General features: G+C 46.6%; 1 protein-coding gene across 4 annotated transcripts in view; it reads right to left on the bottom strand.

Annotated features, from left to right (window-relative positions):
• smyd3 (SET and MYND domain containing 3) overlaps positions 1-20759 on the bottom strand; it is a 732860-nt gene that overhangs the window by 636387 nt on the left and 75714 nt on the right. The window contains exon 1 of one of the 4 annotated variants that reach the window (XM_078557398.1): positions 843-1188. The exons of the other annotated variants lie outside the window; for them this stretch is intronic. The gene's annotated coding sequence lies outside the window, so the exon portion shown is untranslated. Of the gene's footprint in view, positions 1-842; positions 1189-20759 lie in introns of those variants that run through there. 4 annotated transcript variants of the gene reach the window in all.

The raw sequence follows: 20759 nt of genomic DNA, 5'->3' as shown, positions 1-20759 counted from the left end.
CGCCGATGGACACACGACTGGATCAGTAAAGCCCATCTGTGCCCAGGCCAAGCAGTCTGGTTCCCACGGTCCAATAGAGCTAAGCTGGCTGACTGCTAACACAGTTGGCCTCATCCACACAATCAAGCCAAATAAACTCCAAATCAATCGCCAGCATTTCGAATGGCAGGAGGATGCTATGATGATGCGGCCAATAGGAGGCACTGACAACTGGAATGTCTTCATTTTCCTTCCACCTATGCCCAAATGCATCTTCTTAAAAAATCATTCACCGGATTACATAGGATATATGGCACAGAATCAGGCCATTTGGCCCAAACAATCCATGCTGGTGATTATGCTCCACTCGAGCCTCTTCAGTCTTTCCTCTTCTAAATCTAGCAGCATAACCCTCTATTCCCATCTCCCTCATACCCTTGTCTAGCTTCCCCTTAAATGCACCCATACTATTTGTTTCAACCGCTCCCTGTGGTAGTTGAGTTCTACATTCTCACCACTCTTTGGGTAGAGAAGTTCCTTCAGAATTCCCTACTGGATTTCTGAGTGACTATCTCATTGATGGTCTCTAGTTATGCTCTGCCCCACAAGAGTAAATGTTCTGTCTGTATCCAAAAACCTTCCATAATTTTAATGACCTCTATTCGGTCACCCCTCAGCCTTCTTTCTTCAAGAGAGAAAGAGATTCAGTTTGTTCATCCTTTGCTGATATAGATAGCCGCACATTTCTGGTATCATCCCTGTAAATCTACTCTGAACCTTCTCCAGTGACTCTATATCTTTTTTTAAAATATAACAACATAGCGATCAGAACTGCAAGCCGTACTCTAGAAGCATGGTCTCACCATGGTTAGAAATAAATCCTAGTGCTTGGTTTGCTGAGTGCCAGTTGCCCTTGAGCAGATGGTAGTGGGTTGCCTTCTTAATCCATTGCTGCCAGTGTGGTGCAAGTACTCCCACAATGCTGTTAGAGAGGGAGTTCCATTCTGACCCAGCGACAGTGAAGAAACAACGATTGTACATCCAAGTCAGGATGGTGTGGGACTTGGAGAGGGTGGAATTCCCACGCGCCTGTTCTAGGTACATGATGTTGCAAGTTTGGAAGGTGCTGTCAAAGGTGCTTTGGTGAGTAGCTGCAGTGCATCCTGTGGATGGTACTCACTGTAGCCACGATGTGCCAGTGCTGAAGAGGGCGTGAGTGTTTAGCTGATGGATGGGCTGCCAATGATGACGGCCGTCTTGTCCTGAATGATGTTAAGAATGCTGCATCACCAACGTAACCTAAAAGGACTTAGTGATTTAGGAAGATCTTGTCCCACTCAACGTGTCACTGTGTTATAAAACGCAAATACTTAAACTTCCGATGAACCTAGGGCTTTCTGCAAGTGCACCAGCTGGAACTGGCCACACATGCGCAGTTCAGGCATTTTTTGTTTTTACATCGTTCGGGCCTTTCACATGCACCACCTGGGAAAGGGCCGCACATGCGCAGTTAGTATTTTCCCATTCTTCAGGCCAGGAGCCGGTCCTGTGCGTCTGCACAGAAGGAAGTGAAGCAAAGAAGTGAAACTCCAGGTCAAGTGACCTGAGCCAGAGTACCATTCGGAGGAGGGTGTCCCAGGGAGCAGCACACAGGGAGAGGGTCCCACACCAATGAGGTCCCAGAAGACAGTCCCAGGCAAGGGACTAGGACATAGATCAGAAACAGATCCTGCTGAGTAAAGTTGAGAGAAAGGAGCAGAGAAACAGGCTCAGAGTTAAAGAGAAAGCTGCGGGTGGTGGACCTGAAGCAAAGCGGGCTTGAGAAAAGCCCAGAAGGTCCGTGATGCAGGTCGCAGTGGCAAAGGTACCCTTTTGGAGCAGCGGTGTCTGCTTGGCACGGCCGAAGATCTTAAATTGTGCTTGTAAAGGTGAAGCGAGTGTGTACTCGGGAATTCAGAGTAAAGGAAACTCGAAAGGCGAGATTGAAACCCTGGAGGTAGATCCTTGTTGAAGCCAGCCGAGCGGAAGTAACATTTGGAGAGAATTTTAAGGCAAATTCCTCAAACATGGAGATTGGAAACCCTTGTGAGAAAGACAGAGTTTCAGTGAGATGAGTTGGCTCACAGTGTGATGAACATCTGGGTGGGTTGTTGAGGAATCCATGGAATTTGCTTGGATCACATCTGTCATTCGTTTTGGAGTGTGGTGTATCTGACCACAGTTTATCTGTTAATTCACACGTAACACGTACTCACTTTGAATATCAGAGTACAGGATAAATATTATAAATTGCTTTACCTTTCCGAATTTGTATGTGTCTGTGAAGATAAAGCCGGGGTGAAGGAATTGTAAATATTCGAATAATTTTGTGTTTATATTGAGATCTATCCAAAAACTTTTTGTCTGGCGTCATATTCTTTGTTCTTGTTTAATAAATGTTAAACAAAGATAAAAGATATAGATAGGTTAAGTGAGTGGGAAAAGATCTGCCAAATGGAGTATAATGTGGGAAAATGTGAAACTGTCCATTTTGGCAGGAAGAATAAAAGAGAAGCATATTATCTAAATGGTGGGAGACTGCAGAGCTCTGAGATGCAGAGGGATCTGGGTGTCTGAGTGCATGAAGCGCAAAATGCTAGTGTGCAGGCACAGCAAGTAATCAGGAAAGCTAATAGAATTTGTGAGGGGAATTGAATACAAAAGTAGGGAGGTTATGCTTCAGTTGTACAGGGCACTAATGAGACATTTGGAGTACTGTGTCCAGTACCGGTCACCTTATTCAAGGGAAGGATGTAAATGCATTAGAAGCAGTTCAGAGAAGGTTTACCAGACCAATACCTGGGATGGGCGGGTTGTCTTATGAGGAAAGGCTGGACAGGGTAGGCTTGTATCTGCTGGAGTTTAGAAGAGTAAGAGGCAACTTGATTGAAACATAGAAGATCCTGAGGGGTCCTGACAGGGTCAACGTGGAGAGGATGTTTCCTCTTGTGGGAGAATCTAGAAGCAGGGGTCACTGTTTAAAAATAAGGGGTCACCCATTTAAAATGGAGATGAGGCAAAATGTTTTCCACACAGAAGGTCATGAGTCTTTGGAACTCTCTTCCTGAAAAGGTGGTGGAAGCAGATTCTTTGAATATTTTTAAGGCAGAGGTGGCTAGATTCTTGGTAAGCAAAGGGGTGAAAGGTTATCGGGGGGTAGGTGGGATGCAGATTTCAGGTTAGTATCAGATCATCCATGATCTTATTAAATGGCGGAGCAGGCTCGAAGGGCCAAATGGCCTACTCCTGCTCCTTGTTTGTATGTTTTTTCATATGTTCAACAGCAGACTCCTGTGAATTTGGTCAGTAACTTTGCTCCATGGTTTTTAAAAAAGAAGTTAGGGTCTATCAAGTCAGGTTTCACTCTGGGATCTGGCTTATCCAGTATTAACAGCAACTGGGATTGTAACAGTTTGTGAAGGCCAGTCCCCCATGTTTCAGGTCATCTCACAGTTAACACAACAACATGCTCTGAGAAGCTCTTTGAACACCACAACACGAGATGCTGTAGAAAACTCTCTTTTGCACCAGATAATTCACTCTGCCTGAAGATAGACATTTACCTTTCACTCTCCAGCACCCAGCCTGTAGTGAGTTTCAGTCCCCCATTGAATTGTGGAGTCCAATCCCATAACCTTAAAATTAGTGTTCAGCCATTCAGGGCTGAAGTCAGGAAGCACTTCACGCAAAAGGGTAGTGGAAACTCTCTCTCCCAGAAAGCTATTAAGGCTGGGGGCCAATTGAAAATTTCAAAACTGAGACGGCTAGATTTCTATTAGGGAAGGGTATTGAGGGTTGCAGAGCCAAGGCAGGTAAATGAGGTCAAGGTACAGATCACACATATCCAACGGAATGGTCAAACAGGCTCAAGGGGCTAACCTACTCCATTCCAATGATCCTCGATCATTTGATGTGCACTTTGCAGCAGTGGTACTGATACTGAGAGGGGGGTTTTCGGGGGGGGGGGGGGGGGGGTGAAGGTGGGGGGGCTTAGCTGATTTGGACCCTCCCGCCAGAACCAAGGCTCAATGCAGCACATCTCAGCACAGGCCATGAACGAGACAGAGGACCTTCTTTCTCTTGGTGCAAGGTACACAGTACCTTAAATCGTTGCTCCTAACTTTTTTTTGGAAAAGGTATACAAACTAAATTTAGGTTTGAAGGCTTTGGGCCTACGAACATCACCCAGCAATTTAGATTTTTAGCTGCACCTAAAAATCCCAAGATTGTCCTCTCCTCAAGTGTACAAACCTGGCAGCCCACTTACATTGACCGAAATCTGGTGAGTTTTGGCAATTGGAAGCGGTGCTTCCGTCTGTACGCGAAACAGGAGCACGTGCCACCAGTTAACCCAACTCAACTTTCAAACCCAGCCAATAAGGGGAACGCATGGTGAACAGACATGTTGAGCGCACTGACAAATAAAAAATAACTGAACTTAGGGCAGAATTTTACATCCCACGGGCGAGCGTGTGCCCAACCTGATCGGGCATAAAATCGGGCGAGACGATGTTGGGCAAGCATCCCGTCATCCTGCTTTCACGCCATATTTCGCTCAGCGCATCCGCCGACAATTCAGAGGGCAGTTAAGCCCATTAATGGCGCAATTGTCTCCAACTTTTTGTGGTCCGTCCAACCTTACGGTTGGCGGGCGGGCGAATTTGCCAGGCCAACTTTGTATTTTTTCATGAAACCTCATCCAAGGGCGGGATGAGGTTTCCGTTATTAAATGAAATAAAAATAAAAATCTGTGGACAGCATTTTTATCATCTACGTGTTCAGGTGCCCGATTGTGATGCTTGGACATTTTTTTTTCCTGATTTTCAAAAGCTTATTTCATGGTTTTCGGTTCTGCGGCTCCCTGAGGCCTTCAGGGAGCTTTCTCTCAGCGCTCGCCCACATCCACAGAAATGTCACCGCCCGCTCTCCTCCCACCGCCCCCCCACTCCAGCAATGCCCAGCTGTTCAGCACGCGTTTCACGCTGGCCGGCTGTCAATTGGCCGGCCAGCGTGGAATTGCAGTCGGGGGCCGATCGTGGCTAGTGGTCCATTTCCCGACCGCTCCCTGACCTGCCGATCATACCCGCCTGGGCCCGCCTGCCGAGCTGAAAATTCAGACCTAAATAATCAAACTGATTGTGCTAGTAACAGTTTCTGATACAATGCAAGGACTTCACACTCTGCATCATGAACTTTAAATACACTGATTAAAGCTACAGCACATCCTGTAAATTGTAAGGTTGTTTGGGGTCTCACGACGAGGTCTGGAGGCTTGTACGGTTGAACATAAACCGTTTATAGGTAACCCATAACTATACACGTATCTAAGGTACGGCGCTGCATGGGCGCTGCCCCCATGCTGGTTCCATCCAGGCTCTCCCATACACAGGCTATGTGACTCTCTACATCACTATGGGGGCGGTACCATTTCCGTTAGTCCCACATTAACCCTTGCTCTGCCCAAACACCCTTACACTACACTATACCCCTTCCAATCTTGTTGGGCTTTTAACCCAATACACGCACCCATACCTGCTTGAGTCCTTGTGAATCACTGGCTTCACACACGGACAGAAAGCCTTGTGTGTGTGTGTGTGTGTGTGTGTGTGTGTGTATATACAGTAACACACCCTACTGAAAACCAACAGGACATAGCATGTAGTGCCTCTAGTGTGAAAGATATGCCAGGGCGCTTCGTGGAGTACGTGTATGGAAAATGGACGCCCAGGCAGCAAAGGAATTTCACTGTAGCTTTAACCCATTCAGGGATCAGCAGTTAAAGTACTCATTGCTCTCAGACTTCAAATATGGAAAGCACAGTTTATCAGATAAAGAAAAGTGGGACTCATTTTTCAAATGCCGACCACCTCGCTTATGATAAGAACGGATTTGAGTGAACCCAAGGTCATACTCGAGTTTCGATTTATTTCATGCAGCAAGCAGCCAGGTGTTACATTTCAGTCATTCGATGGGTAAAACTAGCACCAGTGACAACCTGGTGAAATCAGTAAAACAGAGCACAACGAACTCTCCTCATGGTAAGAGAAAGGGCTCACCATACCTTTTAACCACACATCGAACGCGGGTTTGTAGCTGAAAGTTTATTTACTCTGCCTGGGCAGGAAGAGTGCCAAGATTCTAATATTATGTGTCAACTGATTCTACAAATTTCAAAAGTGGTGGTTAAAAAATAAACAAACATGAAGAAATCCAACTTGAGAAGTCTAACATATTTCAAAAGGAGAGATAATCAGGAAACTTGTGTGGGCTGGGACCGACCGCTTTACAGACTTCCTGAAGCACTTCTTCACAATCACAGCTTTGTAAAACAAAAAGTGGATATATGGTCAAAGTGAAAACACAAAATCAAACAGTTCCACGTTGGAAGCAACCCCCACATGAGCTCTGATATATTGCATCCCAACTGTCAGCAGGAACATCTGGTCACAATGGATCTCACAACAGTAACAGCTGGATCATGTCTATCGGAATCGCAGATACACTGACACTCATCCTTCCTCTTAATGGATCCATGCATAAACACACAGGCACCCCACTGTTCCTCCAGGGTGCTCTGCATACAACCCAACTCCCCATTCTCTCCTTGGGTCAGGCTCTACCCAAGACAGAAGTGGTTTGCTGCAGGTCACAGACCAAGGCCACAGAACACAAGCCCATATTTCGATTACCGCGATATTGAGCGCGCAGAAACAGGCCATTCGGCCCAGCTGGCCCACAGCGGCAGTCATAGGAGCCTCTTCGTCTACCCCAGCATAATCTTATATTCCTTTCCTCCTCATCTGGTAAGCTAGCTTTCCCTTAAATGGCATCTATGCTATTCACCTCAACTACTCCCTATGGTAGCAAGTTCCACATTCTAGCCACTCCCGCACTAATTTCATCCACCATTTGTTCTGAACGCCTTGGGTCTTATTTTGTTGTACCCCTGCCTTCAGAAGCCTTCAGATCTGCTGCTTTTCTCTGGAAGTGCGGCGATGCTTCCAGTCCACAGACTGGTCATCTCCTGTATCTCGCAGTCATTCTTGTCAAACCAGTCTCTGTTTCCTGGAAGAGAAGCCAAGAACCACTTCACAGGCACTGACAACGATGGAATTTAGGGTGGACCGAGCACTGTGACATCGGTTCACCAGGAATCGGAAGGTTATCTGTAGGCTGCTAGCTGAGAAGAGCTGCCTTTGTGGGAGACCCACAATGTGAATTTTCTTGTGGCCACCATTTAGGGGCCAGATTGAATATGGAGATAATAAAGCAGGTTACTCGGTGGTCAGTCCAGCAGTCGTCAGCGCTGTAATATAAGGGTCTAGCACATGTAGGGTTAATGTGGGACAGAGTAGAGTACCACCCACACAGTGATGTAAGAGAACACATGGCCTGCTCCTAGGGGTCAGCCTAGTGTTGGACAGAGCCATGTGCACGAGCAAGCATGGAGACAGCTCCAAGCTTGACCCCTTGACTGTGTATATATGTGCATTGTTGTTGTAGTTAAGTAGGTTAACTGTATGTACTTAAGACTATTACTCTTCATTATGGCCTACCGAATGATGACCAACACCCTACAACAGGCACCTGTCATGGTGCAAGTGACATGGACATCTGTTGGATCCTGTACCCTGGTTTGTTGGGACTTAAGGATCCAGGTTTCATGCTTGTTTTGGGGTGACCAAGTTGGTACCAAAGACAGGGAAGATCAGCAGATCGTTCTTAGAATACACACATCCTATTTATTTACAAAAGGAACTCAGCAGCTACACTTGTGTGCTTACAACTCAAAACTCCTGTCTTTGTACTTCAGACTCTAACTCAAGACTTCTTGACCACAGAGGTAGCCTGCGCTACTCTGCTACTGGATACCAAGATCATGTGATCCTTCATCACACATTCATCTTAAAGGTATATTACACATCAGATTACTACAACATCCCTAGGATCTCTCACTCAGAAAATGATGTAGTCAAGCAGGTACCAGTGCTGGGATTGTGGAGGTTGCTGCGAAGTCTTGTACTTGTCTCTCCAACTACTATCTTGGGCAGAAACGTTTCTCCTGAATTCCTGACTGGGTTTGTTAATGGATATTTTATACTGATGGCTCCTAGCTTTAGTCTCTCCCACAAACTTGATTCTCATTTCAATTGTACTGGTTATTGATTTACTTGGAAAGAGAAAATCTTTAGACAAACCAAAGAATAGTTATCCACCACTTTGGACAGCAGAGGTCCTCAACAGCACTAAGGTGAGATTCATCCAAAATTTTCACAGAATGGTCAGCAATACATCAAACCATTTCTCCGAAACAATTGCTAGAATCATTTAAAGTTACAAAACAAACCTCAATTTTAAAATTCTCCAATAGAAACAGAAAATGCAGCAAATACTCAGCAGGTCTGGCAGCATCTATAGAGAGAAAAACGGAGTTAAGGTTTCAGATCGATGGCAATTTATCCAGAACTCACCCTTGTTTTTCAAATCCCTGCAAAGTCTTTTGCTATCTCATTGCCTTCTCCAGCCTTGGAACCCCGAGATGTCTGTGCTCCTCCAATTCCGACCTCATGTGCATCCCCAATTTTCATTACCCTAGGCGCAAGTGCAGAGTGTGATGGAATACTCTCCATTTGCCTGGGAGAGTGCAGCTCCAACAACACTCGAGAAGCTTGACAACATCCAGGACAAAGCAGCCCCCTTGATTGGAACCCCATCCTCCACCACCAATGCACAGTGGCAGCAGTGTGTACTATCTACAAGATGCACCGCAGGAACTCACCAAGGCTCCTTAGACAGCACCTTCCAAACCCACGACCTCCGCCACCTAGAAGGACAGGGGCGGCCGATGCATGGGAACGCCACCACCTGCAAGTTCCTCTCCAAGCCACACAGCATCTTGGCTTGAAACTTTATCACCGTTCCTTCACTGTTGTTGGATCAAAATCCTGGAACTCCGACAGCACTGTGGGTGTCCGCACGACACATCAACTGCAGCTGTTCAAGGCGACAGCTCACCACCACTTTCTCAAGGGCAATTAGAAATGTGTAATAAATGCTAGCACAGCCAGTGATGCCCACAAACCATGAACAAATATTTTAAAAATTGGCATCCATGCCTTCAGCTGCGAATGTCCCAAGCTCTGGAATTCCATCCCGAAATGTCTCCAACTCCTCTTGCCTCCTTTAAGACTCAGCTTAAAACCTACTTCTTTGACCAAACTTTGGTTCTCCATCTTAATATCGCCTTGTGGCTCAACGTCAAATTTTTGATAACCTTCCTGTGAAGCACCCTGGGGCATTTTATTATATTAAAGGCACTATATAAATATAATTGTTCTTGTTCGATGCAGAAAACATCCAACAAGGGTGAGTCGATACTCAAGATAAAAACCACTATAGGTATGAAGCCTAGTCTTGTTGGGGATTGTCCTCAGGTAGCGTCTAAGTTAATAACTCCTTCATCCTGCTCCATGGGCAGATCATCGAGGCTGTACTGACAGAGTGAGAGATTGTCTTTCGGATGAGATCTTGAGCTGAGGCTCCTGAAATGTTCCAGGTGAATATGACACTATTCAAGAGCCAGGCTATCCTCCCAGTGCCCTGGCCAACACCTTCCAACACGGATCAGCTGCTTGTGGGCTCTTGCTTTGCAAAAATTGGCAGCCATATTTTTGTCCACAAGATGGTGGCTGCACTTTTAAAGAGTGATTCATTGGTTGCAGAGTGTTTGAAGTTGACATAGGGCCATGAAAGACACCATGTAAAAGTAAGTCTTACCTTCTTCTTTCCCAATGCGGACTCATTGCTGCTATTTCCAGCATTTTGCGTATCCTTCCTCAACACTAGTGCTAACTGATGATGATTATAGGGACCTCAGCATGCACTGCGAAGGAGGCTACAAGCACAGCGTCTCGATTCTGGCTATCCGAACACCGGCGTTGTCCAAAAACCGGACATTCTAAGCTGCCATGCATGAATTTTTATTATCCTATGAGTAAAATAACTTGGGGGCTTGTTGGGTTAGAAGCTGCATTGGTGAGGTAATGCATGGACTAGTTACCAGTTTTCTGCACCTGTCTTTCCCACACTCAGAGGTCTGAGCAGCCCTTGATCCGACTAGAATGGGCCCGAACCGCCCAGCAAAAAAACCGCAAAGGCCTGAATCCAGCACAGACTCGGTCCTGAGGTGTCAGTTTTCAGGCGTTGTACTCTTTTGCTGACCTGGCTAGTCCCCTTCCTGGGTGTAGCATGTCAAGCTGTGTCTCTCATCAGCAAGTCACCAAGGCTCCTTGGACAGCACCTTCCAAACCCACAACCTCTACCACCTAGAAGGACAAGGGCAGCAGACACATCGGAACACCACCATCTGCAAGTTCCCCTCCAGGTCACAGAACATCCTGACTTGGAACTATATCGCCGTCCCTTCACTGTCGCTGGGTCAAAATCCTGGAACTCCCTCCATAACAGCAATGTGGGTGCACCTACACCACATGGACTGCAGCGGTTCACCACCACCTTCTCAAGGGCAAGTAGGGATGGGCAAAAAATAGAGGTCCAGCCAAAGACACTCATATCCCAAGAAAGATTAAAAGAAAATAAATCAACTACCCAATTTCTCGCCAAGTGCTTAATCCACCTGTGTTGTTTCCTTCTCAGCTTTAGTTATCACAGGATAATGGTTACAATATCTGCAGGGTCAATAGAAATAAATCAAACATAGTCCTATTCACGATCAATTTTCAGACAGAGAGAGAGATTTCAGAGAGAGAGAGAGAGAGAGATTTCAGAGAGAGATTTCAGAGAGAGAGATTTTAGAGAGAGAGAGATTTCAGAGAGAGAGATTTCAGAGAGAGAGATTTCAGAGAAAGAGATTTCAGAGAGAGAGATTTCAGAGAGAGAGATTTCAGAGAGAAAGAGAGATTTCAGAGAGAAAGAGAGATTTCAGAGCGAGAGAGAGATAGAGATTTCAGAGAGAGAGATTTCAGAGAGAGAGAGATATTTCAGAGAGGGAGAGAGATATTTCAGAGAGAGATTTCAGAGAGAGAGATTTCAGAGAGAGAGATATTTCAGAGAGAGAGATATTTCAGAGAGAGAGAGAGAGAGAGAGATATTTCAGAGAGAGAGAGAGAGAGAGATATTTCAGAGAGAGAGAGAGATATTTCAGAGAGAGAGAGAGAGAGAGAGAGAGACGCACACAGACACTCAGGTGGTCATAACATGTCCCGAAGATCATGTGGACATATGTGAGGCGCAATGCATCCCAAACCCACAATGAAACCATTTAACCTAATTAGCATACTGAAAATCTGAAATAAAAGTAGAAAATGCTGGAAACCCTCAACAGGCCTGGTAGCATCTGTGGGGAGAGAAACAAGAGTCAACATTTCAGGCTGATGACCTTTCACCAGAAAACTACTGATCATCATCAACCTGAAATATCAACACTGTTTACATCCCAAGCACAAAACAGAGGAGAAACTCAGGCAAGCGGGCTTATACTTCAATGTTTAGGAGTTGGGTGAATGCTATTGCAGTTCCGTGACCAGAGGTTGGATGTGCTCTTGTAGAGTTAGACACACTGCGAATGGACTCTTTTTCTTTCTGCACATCTTCTCAGAACATAAAAAAGCTTCCTCAGTTTAGGGTTGTCAACCGTGATTAAACGTATTCCCAGAGGTTTCATCACATGACTTTTCCCCATGCTCCAGCCATTTGTCAGTCAACATATCCATCCTTGTGCCTTCCTACACCAATTGGAAAGCAAAAAGACTTATTAACCAATTGGATGATGCTTGCCTGTCAGACAAACAGCCTTTATTCCCCATTGTCAATATTTTTATATCTGGTAAAGAGGAAAGTTCAAAAGAAAATGACAAATCTTTCTGAATGTCCTGATGATTTTTCTTCAGGGTTGCGCACAGCAGCGTCCTGGAGATTGATCTTCAATTACTGGAGACTCCAGGACAATCCTGGAGGGTTGTGGCAACCCCTACCCGAGTTATGGAGTTAAACAACATATTAAAATAAAAATGTATGATACAGAACTTCCTTGGGCCAGGGAAAGAACAATCCCAGCCTCCCACTGCCCTTCCACCGTGTCAGAGAATGCAGCCCTGGCCGCCCCTCTCCCCTGGGGTCACTGAGGAAGAACATCGAGCAGGGGCTTTCACACTATCAGAGTCAGGATTTCAAAAGCACTCTGTTAGCTGTAAAGCACTTTGAGGCCCGCTGGGCATTTGTATTAAATGCAACGCTTTCTTTCAATGGCATACCAAGTGAGCCACTACAATGCCTGCAACAGGCTCCCTGGATTGCTTATTTTCCAAGCACCCTGAAGCCCCTGGCCTCTCCTTAACTTGACAGTGAACACTACAGGAATACAGGGTTAATCCCCCCACTGGTATTGTGCAAGGTAATGAACGCCATCTGTGGACATAATGAACAGAACATATGAAATAGGAACAGGAGGCGGCCATTTGGCCCATCAAGCCTGCTCTGCCATTCAATACGATCAAAGCTGGTCATCTACTACAATCCAAGCTATCCGTACTATCCCCATATCCCTCAATTCCCAAGAATCTATTGACCTTTGTCTTGCATGTGCTCAACAACTGCGCATCCACAGCTCTCCGAAGTGGAAAGTTCCAAAGTTTCACAACCTCTGATCGAAGAAATTGCTCTTTATCTCAATTTTCCCTTATTGTGTATATGCTTCAATGAGATCACCTCTCACTCTACTCATCCCTAAGGGATATAAACCTCGTCTACTCAATCTCTCCTCCCAGGACAATTTCTCACCCCAGGAATCAGTCCAGTGAACCTTCACTGCATTTCCTCAAAAGGAAAATATATGCCTCCTTTGGACAAGGAGGTCAAAATGTACACAGCAGTCCAGCTGTGGTCTCACATGTCCTGGTACCAGCGCGCAGTTTAAAAAAAAAATCTCTTCTCCCTCTCTCTCTCTCTCTTCCTTGCTTGATGTTAAAGGCTGGTAAATAATGAACAGCTGGGATACAACATTTCACAACCAGTTCCCCAACCATACAAAATATGGAATTGGAAAGTACATTAAAAACAGCCTCATCACTGGTTGCATTAAGACACTGGTTCACATATTTCAGAAGGAATCCAACATATCTTTAATCAATTGAACATGCATTGAGATTGAACTGATGCACGACGGAATACTGCATTTGTCAAATAATAAATGCCTCACATGTGTTGAATAAATGACAAGCCCCACTGGCCAAAGCATTCGAGCTTCTCAGAGCCAGGTTCACAGATGAAACCACAGCAGCTGAAACACATGGTGCTCTTACATCAAATGCTCTGCACAGAAACAGGCCACTCGGTCCAACTAATCCATACCAGCTTTTATGATTCACACGGGCCTCCTCCCACATTCTCCTTCATCGAACCCCATCAGCTGATCCTTCTGTTCCTTTCTCTCCCTCTCTCTCTCATTTATCTAGCTTCCTCTCCAATGCATCAATGCTGTTCACCTCAAACACTCTTGCTGGTTTTTTATTCAGTCATGGGATGTGGGCTTCGCTGGCTGGGCCAGCATTTATTGCCCATCCCTAGTTGCCCTTAAGGTGGTCGTGAGCTGCCTTCTTCAACCGCTGCGGTCCATGTGGGTGTGGGTGCACCCACAGTGCTGACAGGAAGGTACTTTTATTATGTGGTCCCATTTGAAACCTATAGTTGTACAGGGCGTTGGTGAGACCACATTTAGAGTACTGTGTACAGTTTTGGTCTCCCTATTTAAGAAAAGGAAATAAATACGTTGGAAGTAGTTCAGAGGAGGTCTGCTCCAAGTGATACCTGAGTGGGGCAGTGGTGGGGGGGGTAGGAATGGGGTGGGGGGGGTGGGAATGGGGTGCAGGTGGGGGTTATCTTATGAGGAACAGTTGGACAGGCTGGTGCTGTATCCATTGGAATTTAGAAGAATGAGAAGTGATCTTATTATGAAGGGACTTGACAGGGTGGATGCTGAAAGAGCGTTTCCCTTTGCGGGAGGCACTAGCACTAGTGGACACAGTTTAAAAATAAGGGGTTTCCAATTTAAGACAGGGATGAGGAGAAATTTTCTCTCTCAGGAGGCTGGTGAGTCTATGGAACTCTCTTCACCACAGAGCGGTGAAAGCGGCCAGTGAACATTTTTAAAAGGCAGAGGCAGATCGATGGAGATTTACACTATATTAAACTGTGCTGCTGGAGGCCGAGAAGTGCTCGCTGCAGATACTTGCCATCCAAATTTAAAATTGTTCCACTGCTCAGCACCAACATCCGCAACACCCTGCATTTATATAGCGCCTCTAATGTAGTAAAGAATCAAAGGCACTTCACAGGAGCGTTCTCAAACAGAAGTTGACAACGAGCCACATAAGGAAACACTGGGATTGAATCTTCCGGGGAATGGCAATCAGCACCGGAATGCCATTCTGGTCCTGCTTTTTTTTTTAAAAAACACATGGCGCCAGAGCTCCTCATTCCCACCCGAACTTCTGAAACGGGCCTATTCAGGAATGCAAAGTGTACCTGTTCTCGGAGTCCTTCCTTGTAATGCAGGGTCGTCAGCGGAAGCCAAGCCATATCCCACCTTTTACAGCACTAACTGCCATATTTTGTTAAGTCTTCAATCACTAATATGCGGAAATGCTTTGGGGCACTTAAATAGCTTTTCACAGTGTTAGCCAGCGAGTGTGTGAGGCCAGTGGGTAGGGTGCAGCTAGATAGGGCTTTTTTTAAAAAAAATATATTCATTCATGGGATGTGGGCTTCGCTGGCTGGGCCAGCATTTATTGCCCATCCCTAATTGCCCTTGAAAGGGTGCTGGTGAGCTGTTGCCTTGAACCGCTGCAGTCCCTGTGGAGTAGGTACACCCACAGTGCTGTTAGGGAGGGAGTTCCAGGATTTTGACTCAGCAACAGTGAAGGAACGGCGATATATATTTCCAAGTCAGGATGGTGTGTGGCTTGGAGGGGAGCTTGCAGGTGGTGGTGTTCCCATCTATCTGCTGTCCTTGTCCTTCTAGATGGTACTGGTTGTGGGCTTGGAAGGTGCTGTTGATGGAGCCTTGGCGAGTTTCTGCAGTGCATCTTGTAAATGATGCACACTGCTGCCACTGTGTGTCAGTGGTGGAGGGAGTGAATGATTCTGGATATGGTGCCAATCCAGCAGGCTGCTTTGTCCTGGATGGTGTCAAACTTCTTGAGTGCTGTTGGAGCTGCACTCATCCAGGTAAGTGGGGAGTATTCCATCACACTCCTGACTTGTGCCTTGTAGGTGGTGGACAGGCTTTGGGGAGTCTGGAGGGGAGTTACTCATCGCACGATTCCGAACCTCTGACCTGCTCTTGTAGCCAGAGTATTTATATGGCTAGCCCAGTTCAGTTTCTGGTCAATGGCAACCCCCAGGATGTTGATGGTGGGGGATTCAGTGATAGTAATGCCATTGAACATCAAGGGGCGATGGTTGGATTCTCTGTTGTTGGAGATGGTCATTGCCTGGCACTTGGGCACTTGTGTGGCGCAAATGTTACTTGCCACTTGGCAGCTCAAGCCTGGATATTGTCCAGGTCTTGCTGCATTTGGACATGAACTTCTTCAGTATCTGAGGAGTCATGAATGGTGCTGAATATTGTGCAATCATCAGCGAACATCCCACTTCTGACCTTATGATGGAAGGAAGGTCATTGATGAAGCAGCTGAAAATGGTTGGGCCGAGGACACTATCCTGAGGAACTCCTGCAGTGATGTCCTGGAGCTGAGATGACTGACCTCCAACAACCACAACCATCTTCCTTTGTGCTCGGTATGACTCTAACCAGCAGAGAGTTTTCCCCCCGATTCCCATCGACTTCAATTTTGCTAGGGTTCCTTGATGCCAAACTCGGTCAAATGCAACCTTGCTGTCAATGGTAGTCACTCTCACCTAACCTTGCCTGGCAGGGTGAGTAGGGTGTGGAGGTCAGGTCAGGGGGTAAGTCAGAGGGTGGGGCAGTAAAGAGAGCCAGAGGATCGGGGCAGGAGAGAGCCTGAGGGTCGGGAAGCAAGGGAGAGAGGGGGCGGATTCAGAAACCTATGAAGTCTCTGTCTCTAACTCAGAGTTGGAGACATTTTCAGATGATTCTGGGTGTGGGGGAATTGCCCATTGGAAGTTGAAATTTCCCAGGCATTTCCCAGAGTCCTTGCTTTGCGACTTCCGAGCGGTCTCTTAGCGCATCTTCTGGTGTACCTTCGGGATATAGACACCTTGAAACCAGAAGATCTAGACCAATGGGGCAGATGACCAGAGGCTTGATCAAAGAAGTAGTTTTTAAGCAGTCTTGAAGGAGGAAAGTGAGGGAGAGAGGCAGAACATAAGTAGGAACAGGAGGAGGCCATTTCCAACCTGCTCCACCATTCAATAAGATCATGGCTGATCTGATTGTGGCCTTAACTCCACTTTCCAAAAACAGGTTTAGGAAACCTGTTCCAGTGCTTAGGGCTTAGACAGTTGAAGGCATGGCGCCAATGATGGAATAACTAAAATTGGGAATGCACAAGAGGCTAAAATCGGAGGAGCGTAGGGACCCTAGAGGGTTGGGTGGCTATAGAAGATTACAGAGATACGGGGTGCAATTTCATTAAGGGATTTGAAAACAAGGATAAGAATGTGAAAAATCAAGGCATTGCTCAACCACTCTTATTGAATGGCAGAGCAGGTTCAAATGATCTACTCCTGTTTCTTATATATGGAGGGGAGGCGATGGCGTAGCGGTATGGTCACTGGACTAGTAATCCAGAGACTCAGGGCAATGTTTTGGGGACCCAGGTTTGATGGGCAGATGGTGGAATTTGAATTCAATAATTCAATTAAAAGTCTAATGATGACCATGGAACCATTGTCGATTGTTGTAAAAACCCATCTGGTTCACGAATGTGAAATCTGTCATCATTGGTCTGGCCTACACATGACCCAGACCCACAGCAATGCAGTTGACTCTTAAATGCCCTAGCAAGCCACAAACCACTACAATGTCACAAAAAAGGAATGAAACCAGACGGATCACCCGGCATCGACTGTGGTACAAGAAACGACAACGGCAATCGCAGCCCTGTCGACCCTACAAAGTCCTCCTTACTAACATCTGGGGGCTGGTGCCAAAATTGGGAGAGCTGTCTCTCATGCTCATGGAATCATACCTTACAGATAATGTCTCAAACACCACCATCACCATCCCTGGTTATGTCCTGTCCCACCAACAGCAGAGGTGGCAGCAGAGTGATATACAGTCGGAAGGGAGTTGCTCTGGGAGTCTTCAACATCGACTCTCAACCCCATGAAGTCTCATGGCATCAGGTCAAACATGGGCAAGGTAATCCTGCTGATTACTAGTCCGGCCTCCCTCAGCTGATTAATCAGTCTCCTCCATGTTGAACGCCACTTGAAAGAAGCACCAAGGGTGGCAAGGGCACAGAACATACTCTGGGTGGGTGTCTTCAATGTCCATCACCAAGAGTGCCTCAGCAGCACCACTACTGACCAAGCTGGCTGAGTCCTAAAGGACATAGCTGCTAGACTGCGTCTGCGGCAGGTGGTGAGGGAACCAACAAGAGGGAAAAACATACTTGACCTCATCTTCACCAACCTACTGTCACAGATACATCTGTCCATGATAGTATCGGTAGGAGTGACCACCACACTGTCATTGTGGAGACAAAGTTCCACCTTCACATTGAGGACACCCTCCATTGTGCTGTGTGTATCAAACAGATCTAGCAACTCAAGACTGGGCATCCATAAGGCACTGTGGGCCATCAGCAGCAGAATTGTACTTGAACACAATCTGTAACCTCATGGCCCGGCACATCCCCCACTCTACCATTACCATCAAGCCAGGGGATCAACCCTGGTTCAATGAAGAGTACAGGAGGGCATGCCAGGAGCAGCACCAGGCATACCTAAAAATGAAATGTCAATCTGGTGAAGCTAGAAACACAAAACTACTTGTGTGCCAAACAGCATAAGCAGCAAATGATAGACAGAGCTAAGCGATCCCACAATCAACGGATCAGATCCGAGTTTTACAGTCCTCCCAAATCCAGTTGTGAATGGTGATGGACAATTAAACAACTCACTGGAGGAGGAGGCTCCATAAATATCCCCATCCTCAATGATGGAGGAGCCCAGCACATCAGTGCAAAAGATAAGGCTGAAGGATTTGCTACAAACTTCAGCCAGAAGTGCCGATTGGTGATCCATCTTGGCCTCCTCCGGAGGTCCCCAGCATTACAGATGCCAGTCTTCAGCCAAGTCGATTCACTGCACACAATATCAGGAAATGGCTGAAGGCACTGGATATTGCAAAGGCTATGGGCCCTGACAATGTTCTGGCAAGAGTACTGAAGACTTGTGCTCCAGAACTTGTGGGCCCCTAGCCAAGCTGTTCGAGTACAGCTACAACTCTGGCATCTTCCCAGCTATGTGGAAAATTGCCCAGATATGTCCTGTACACAAAAAGCAGGACAAATCCAACCCAGCCAATTGCCGCCCCATCAGTCTGCTCTCAATCATCAGTAAAGTAATGATAGCACTGTCGATGACCCCTTTCAAGCGGTACTGGCTTAGCAATAACCTGCTCATTGATGCCCAGTTTGGGTTCCGCCAGGACCACTCAGCACCTGACCTCATTACAGCCTTGTTTCAAATATGGACAAAAGAGCTCAACTCCTGAGGTGAGGTGAGAGTGACTGCCCTTGACATCAAGGCCGCATTTGATCAAGTGTGGCATCAAGGAGCCCTAGCAAAGCTGGAATCAATGGGAATCAGGAAGAAAACTCTCCGCTGGTTGGATTCAAACCTAGCACAAAGGGAGATGGTTGTTGTTGGAGGTCAATCATCTCAGCTCCAGGACATCGCTGCAGGAGTTCCTCAGGGTAGTGTCCGAGGCCCAACCATCTTCAGCTGCTTCATTAATGACCTTCCTTCCATCATAATGTCAGAAGTGGGATGTTTGCTGATGATTGCACAATGTTCAGCACCATTTGCAACTCCTCAGATACTGAAGCAGTCCATGTCCAAATGCAGCAAGACCTGGACAATATCCAGGCTTGGGTTCACATGTGGCAAGTAACATTTGCACCACGCAAGTGCCAGGCAATGACCATCTGCAACAAGAGAGAATCTAACCATCACCCCTCGATGTTCAATGGCATTACCATCACTGAATCCCCCACTATCATCATCCTGGGGGTTACCATTGACCAGAAACTGAACTAGACTAGTCATATAAATACTGTGGGTACAAGAGCAGATCAGAGGCTAGGAATCATGCAATGAATAACTCACCTCCTGACTCCCCAAAGCCTGTCCACCATCTACAAGGCACAAGTCAGGAGTGTGAAGGAATAGTCCCCGCTTGCCTGGATGAGTGCGGCTCCAACAACACTCAAGAAGCTTGACACCATCCAGGACAAAGCAGCCCACTTGATTGGCGCCACTTCCACAATCATTCGCTATCTCCACCACCAACGCACAGTAGCAGCAGTGTGTACCATCTACAAGATGCACTGCAGGAATTCACCAAGGCTCCTTCGACAGCACCTTCCAATCCCACGATCACTACCACTACCACCTAGAAGGACAAGGGCAGCAGATAGGTGGGAACATCACCACCTGGAAGTTCCCCTCCAAGTCACTCACCATCCTGACTTGGAAATATATCGCCGTTCCTTCACTGTCACTGGGTCAGAATACTGGAACTCCCTCCCTAACAGCACTGTGGGTGTACCTACACCACATGAGCTGCAGTGGTTCAAGAAGGCAGCTCACCACCACCTTCTCAAGGACAACTAGGGATGGGCAATAAACGCTGGCCCGGCCAGCGAAGCCCACATCCTGTGAATGAATAAGAAAAAATACATGGGTCAGCGAGAACAGGAGTAATTGGTGCCTTGAAAAGCACAAAAGGGACAACATAGGAATGTACAGGATAACACAACTCCACTGTGGTCCATCTGGCTGATCTTAGTGTTTAATATTGCCCACTGTACCTTTCGTACCCCTCAAGTACCTCTCTAGGTTCTACCCCTTTCAAAAAATGCTGACACCATTCAATCTTCAAATCTCCCTTGGTAATAGATTCCATCACCCTCTGCAGGGATAGATTTTAATCCTGCCTCTAAATTTGAGGCCTTTCCATCTTGCAGAGTCTGTTTGGCTTAAAGTATTGATGTTTTATCTTTTCTATGCTCGGTAGGATCATGAACACATTAAAAAAAAAACAGACATAAACAAATAGCTGAGTGGGAGGAAGCCACTTTCAATCCACCTGTTCTGACTTTAGCTGTGGCTCAGTTGGTAGCATTCCCACCTTCAAGTAAGAAGATTGTGACTTCAAGTCACACTCCGGAACTTGAGCGCAGAATCAAAAAGCTGACAGTCCAGTGCATTACTGATGGAGTGCTGCATTGGCGCAGGTGCCAATTTCAGTTGAGACATTGCCCAATTTAATGTTCCCACCCAGAGTCCTGCTCATCAGCTGGAGGACTGGTGGGAGACCAGAAGGAATTAGTGCCTCTCAGGCACTTTTAACTGGGATTTAGGACCCTGGTCACTGTAAACCCACCCCAAGTGCTGCCAGCCAATTAGAGTGAGTGGCTGCTGCTGGTAATGCTGCTGGGATTTCACCGGGAATGGCCTTTGGCTCCCTGGACTCAAGTGAGTGAGGGTGAGATGGGGCTCTGAGGAAAGGG

This window comes from Cetorhinus maximus, chromosome 14 (genome assembly GCF_964194155.1).
Source record: "Cetorhinus maximus chromosome 14, sCetMax3.hap1.1, whole genome shotgun sequence".
Classification (NCBI taxonomy): domain Eukaryota; kingdom Metazoa; phylum Chordata; class Chondrichthyes; order Lamniformes; family Cetorhinidae; genus Cetorhinus; species Cetorhinus maximus.
This window is presented reverse-complemented; position numbering and strand designations above follow the sequence as displayed.